Source organism: Lissotriton vulgaris, chromosome 9, assembly GCF_964263255.1.
Source record: "Lissotriton vulgaris chromosome 9, aLisVul1.2, whole genome shotgun sequence".
In the NCBI taxonomy this organism is placed as follows: domain Eukaryota; kingdom Metazoa; phylum Chordata; class Amphibia; order Caudata; family Salamandridae; genus Lissotriton; species Lissotriton vulgaris.
Window position 1 is genome coordinate 244,499,661 of NC_141697.1, and position 6,000 is coordinate 244,505,660.

Consider the following 6,000-nt stretch of genomic DNA (forward strand, 5'->3'; position numbering starts at 1 on the left):
GTAGTGGTTTAGGGTAGTGTTGTGGTGTTTTAGGGTAGCGTAGTGTTTGTGTAGTGGTTTAGGGTAGTGTTGTAGTGTTTTAGGTTTTAGTGTAGTGTTTCTGTAGTGTTTTAGGGTAGTGTTGGAGTGTTTGTGTAGTTTATTACGGTTTTAGGGTAGTGTTGTAGTGTTTGTGTACTGTTAGGGTTTTGGGTAGTTTGTGCAGTGTTTAAGGGTTTAGGGTAATGTAGTGTAGTGTTGTAGGGTAATATAGTGTTTGTGTAGTGTGTTAGGGTTTAGGGTAGTGTTGTATTGGGTGTGTAGTGGTTTAGGGTAGGGTTTAGGGTAGTGTTGTTTGTGTAGTGTTTTAGGGTTTAGGGTAGTGTTGTAGTGTTTGTGTAGTGTTTTAGGGTGTAGGGTAGTGTTTGTGTAGTGTTTTAGGGTAGTGTTGTAGTGGTTGTGTAGTGGTGCTTGGGTAGTGTAGGGGTGTCGTGTTAGGGGTAGTGTTTTAGGGTTTAGGGTAGTGTAGGGGTGGGAGTAGTGTGGGTAGTGGTTTAGTGTAGTGTTTATGTAGTGTTTTAGGGTTTAGTGTAGTGTTGTAGAGTTTTTGTAGTGGTGCTTGGGTAGTGTTGTAGTGTCTGTGTAGTGTTTTAGGGTTTAGGGTAGTGTTGTAGTGTTTGTGTAGTGGTTTTGGGTAGTGTTGTAGTGTTTTTGTAGTGTTTTAGGGTAGTGGTGTAGTGTTAGGGTTTAGGGTTGTGTAATGTTGGTGTAGTGTATGTGTAGTGTTGTAGGGAAGTGTTGTAGTGTTTTAGGGTAGTGTAGTGTTTGTGTAGTGTTTTAGGGTAGTGTAATGTTGATGTCATGTTTTAGGGTAGTGCTGTAGTGTTTTAGGGTTTTGGCTAGTTTGTAGTTTTTGTGTAGTGTTGGGGTTTAGGATAGTGTTGTAGTTTGTGTCGTTTTTTAGGGTTTAGGGTAGTGTAGTGTTTGTGTAGGGTAGTGTTTGTGTAGTATTTTAGGGCTTAGGGTAGCGTTGTAGTGTGGTGTTTAGGGTAGTGTTGTAGTGTTTGTGTAGTGTTTTAGGGTAGTGTTGTAGGAATATACGTTATCCCACATACTTTCATCCCGCATACCTTTACTCCGCATTTTTCACTTTGAAAATGCAATTGCTGCGTGATACCATTACTCTGCAAACCTTCACTCCTCAAATGACTTTACGACGCATGCCTTTACGACGCAAATGCATGCGTGGTAAAGTCATAAACTGTGTAAAAGTGCTTTATATATATATATATATATATATATATATATATATATATATATATATATATATATATATATATATATATATATATATATATATATATATATATATATACACTTCCTAAACCCACCCTGAACCCTTAAAATTCCCCCTACACCTCAAAACCCTAACCCATCCTGACCCCCAAAATTACCCCTGCACCCCAAAACCTAAAAGCACCCTTTACCCCAAAAATACCCCAAAACCCTAACCCACCCTGATCCCTATAATTACCCCAGCACCCCTAAACCTAAACGCACCCTGATCCCAAAAATACCCCTGCACCCCAAAACCAAAATGCACCCTGAACCCTTAAATTACCCCTACACCCCAAAACCCTAACCCATCCTAAAAATACCCCTACACCCCAAAACCTAAACATACACAACCTTAAAATTACCCCTGAACCCCAATAACATATACCCCTACACCCAACCCTATACTTACCTTATACTTACATTTAAATAAAATATGCTTTTACCATTCATGCATTTACAACGGATTTCATTGCAAAAGCATGCATGGTAAAAGCATATAAAATGTAAGGCCATGTGTTGTAATGACATTGCGGAGTAATGGAATGCTCCAGTATTAGGGGTGTCTTTCATAGATTCACATGCTTGAATAATTCCCCGTCCAAGTGGGAGTCCCACGGTACATAAAATAGTAGTAATATGCATATACATATATATATAACATCATAAACATATAAATATAATATATATAAATAGTCATAAAGTTAAAAAAAATACCATAGAACAACATAGGCCCATAAAGGCCCAAAGGGAGAATTCACTTGAGTAACATATCCATGTCATTATAATAGTCCACATTCCAGCCAATCAGGCTGCAGCACCCTCTAGAACCTTCTCCTCAGAAGCTCAAGCCCTCAGATTTTCTACCGCACGTCGTGTGAAGGGAGTCTCCCTGAGCTCTGCTCAGTTTTCTTCAACTTCAAACAATTTTCAACTTCAACATAATGTCTTCTACTAAAAAGTCTTTATTCAGGCCCTGTTCTTCATGTGGAAAGCTGCGCCTGTTTCATGAGGACCCTCACAGCATGTGCATTTATTGCCTGTACCCGGACCATGAGGTGAGGAACTGCAAGTTTTGCAGGACATTTTCTTCTAAGACTCTGAAAGATAGAGAGGCCCGTCTCCTTCTGTGGCTACAGAAGTTGAAGATTTCGGATAATCCTATGTCTGATGTGGAGTGTCTTCCTACCATTCTAAGACCTCTTTTAAGCGTGGGTCAGAGACTGAGATGCCTTTTCCTTTCCTAAAGAGGAAGAAGTTTGTGGACGCTTCAAAGTCTGTCTCCCCACGGTATCTACCGGCCTCTACGCCTACGGGACCTGGTTATCTGGCGTCGCAGTCCCAAGCTGTGCCCTCATCATCCAAAACGAGCGCCGGCTCATCGACTACTAAATCCGTCGACGCTGTGCCTACAATGACCACGACATGTTCTATGTCAACGACGACGACTATGACGTCCACCTCGTCGACGGCGCTAAATGAGGTTAGACCCATCACTTCTGTTGTGAAGATCTCGTCGACGGCGAAGAAGTCTGTCTCGTCGACTGACCTGTCTAAGAAGCACTAGTCGACGAAGCCTTCGTCGACGCGTCACTCGCCGACTGTACCATCCTCGTCGACGGTCCCACCTTTGTCGACGGTCCCACCGTTGTCGACGGTCCCACCGTTGTCGACGGTCCCACCTTTGTCGACGGTTGCCTCGTCGACGTCAAGTTCATTGTCTTCACCTCCGACGGTGAAGAAAACGTCGACGAAAGCTGCATTGAAGAGAAAAACCCTGGCTCAGTCGACGGCTTCCATTTCATCGTCGACGCCTGGTCCTGCTTTGTCACATCCCTCTATGGCTGTTTCGACAACAAGTTCGTCGACGGGACCGTCAACTGGTCCCTATTCTCTAGCGACTGCTACTACCTTTACAGTGGTGACGGCTTCCATCGTCAAACTTCTCGCTCTGCAGGATTTGAGCCCTCTTCAGGGTGATACTCGTCCCCCAGCTTAATTATTTGCGTCTGCAGAGGAGAACTCTTCAGATGGTTCCTATGTTGATGACACTTTTCGTCCTGCGTCGAGCCCTTCAGAACTCAATATCAAATTTCAGGACTATGAGAATGATGACCATGATGACGGGTGATCACTCTTCCCCATTCAGGATGACCATTTGGATGTTGACCCGGAGGTTCCTGTAACACAAATACCTGTGTCTTTAATATCGAACCTTCAACACATGTTGGATGACTATAATCGCAGATTCCCACCTTCTGCGCCAAATTCTCCTGCTCCTCAGCCTCCAGCACTGGTGCCTGCTGCTCAGCCAAGATCACCAGTTCGTCAAGATCCTGATACTGACAATGATGATGATGTCCGCCAGTATACGGACCAGGACGATGACGCAGTCCTTGCAGATTGGGATAACTATCGGGCCCAGACACAGTCGTCTCCTCCGTCATCTCCCCTGGCTTCTCCACCAGTGGACATTGGGAGTTTCCACAATCTGATGGTGCGTGCCGCAAAACATTTTCACTTGCCTATGGAAGTCAAACAGGACTGCTTCCTTTATGACTTCAAAGATCAGCCTTTGAAGCAAATTCATACCATCCCAATCATTGATTTTATTTGGCAGGAGGGGCTTAAACTAATGGAAAGGCCTAATTCTATCCCGGCCGTGCTTCCACGCCTTGACAAAAAATACAGGGCGCCTGCAGACTCACCGGCATGCCTTGTGTCTCAGCCTAAGGCTGACTCGGTCATAAATCAAGCTGCACAGAAGAGGTCGCGTAACCCGGCGACTCCGATACTATTGGGAAGAAATTCACCACTATGGCTGCCACGACGGTCAGGGCAGCTAACTCCCTGGCCATCCTCGGACGATATGACCGTCAGATGTGGTCAGAGATCACGGCTTTGGGTCCCCTGCTTCCGGACTCCTCCAGGGTTGAAGCCCATAATATTGTGCAGGAGGGGGAGAAGATCTCCTCGGAGATTGACTGTGCCGTCGACATTTCCTCGCCTGATTTCAGGCAGCTCGCAGGCACAGATGTCTTGAGGAGGCAAGGCTGGCTCAAGGCGACGGCTTTTTGGCCCGAAGTACAGGCGAGGGTACTCGACTTGCCTTTCGATGGGGAATACCTCTTTGGCAAACATGTGGACGATGCCTTAGAGTCCATCAAAAAAACACGGACACTGCTTGTGCTCTGGGATCCCTCCAGTACCAGAAGAGGCCTTTTCGTGGGGCACGTGGCAGAGGTACTTCCTCTCATTTTCGTGGCTCCTTCCAGTACCGTTCCTATGGCGACAACAAACAGCGATACTCTTTCAGAACCAGAATAGGCAATCCGATCCCAGGCCTTATTGGAGAAAGAGCACCTACAGAGGTGGTGCTACCTGTAAAAAACAGTGACTTTCCCAAACTCAAGTGTTCTCCTGTGCTGAAAATTTAAGGTTGAATCTCCCAGCACTTCTGCAATTTGTCAAGAATTACTTCGGATCATTGGGTCTTGGACGTCATCTTAAAGGGCCACGCTCTTGAATTTCTCAAATTTCCAATCTGGCCCTCCCCAGCACATTTAAAGGAACTGTTTGCTCAGGTCAAAATTATGATACAGAAGGGGGCTGCCGAAGTGGTTCCTCGATTACAACATGGCAAGGGCTTTTACTCCCGCATTTTTTCTACTAAAGAAAAAATCAGGAGAGTGGCGCCTGATCTTAGACCTCAGAGCCCTCAAGTTCATTAAGTCCCAAACATTTTGGATGCTGAACTTACTGGAAATTTTACAGTTCCTCAATCCCGGAGAGTTCCTCTCCACCATCGACCTCCAAAATGCATATTTTCATGTGCCCATACATCAGACACAGAAAATATCTTCACTTCACCGTAGGATCGAAGCACTTCCAATTCAAAGTATTGCCTTTCGGCCTTCGTTCCGCGCCGAGAGTCTTCACGAAAATCATGGCTCCGGTTGCGGTATTTCTTCACCTACAGGGCATTCAGTTCTACCCTTACTTGGACGACTGCCTGATAAAGGCTCCAACTTTTCACGCAGCAAGGCAACACACTCAGACTTGCCTGTCTGTTTTTCTCGCCTTGGGCCTTTCCATCAATCACGAAAAATCTCATGTCCTTCCGGCAAAACAAAGTCTTTCTGGGGGCATTGATAGATTTTAGTCTGGCAAAGGTGTTTGTCTCACAGGAGCGACAAGCTCGCATGGTCAAGATGGTGGCTCTTCTGCGTTCAAGAAGGTCCGCTTCTGTCCGGATGTTGAAATCTTTTCTAGGCATGGCATCCTCCTGCATACACCTGATCCCAAATTGCAGGCTACATATGCGAGTCCTCCAAGAGGAGTGGAACAAACAAAGGAGACAAGTTTCGGGGTCGTTCAACGACGAGGTCTGCCTGACCTCCCGCATTCAGGATGCGTTGGAATGGTGGGCTCACCTTCCAAACATCGCCATAGGGTGGCCTTTTCAGGACACGGATCCCTCGTTTGCCCTTATGACGGACGCCTCCTTTTAGGGTTTGGGGGCACACCTCGAAGGGTTGTCATTCAAGGGCAAATGGACTGCAGATCAATGCACATGGCACATAAACCGTCTGGAACTCTTGGCCATCTTCCTTGCCCTAAAATCTTTCCAGAGGCTGGTGGAAGGAAAACCGCTGCTGGTGCATACGGACAACACCACCAGTATGC

The 6,000-nt window shown here is 45.9% G+C and overlaps 1 protein-coding gene across 2 annotated transcripts in view; it reads left to right on the forward strand.

Moving 5' to 3' along the window:
- The window catches only part of FERMT2 (FERM domain containing kindlin 2), a 658,554-nt gene that overhangs the window by 563,272 nt on the left and 89,282 nt on the right, over positions 1 to 6,000 (forward strand). The window lies entirely within an intron of this gene.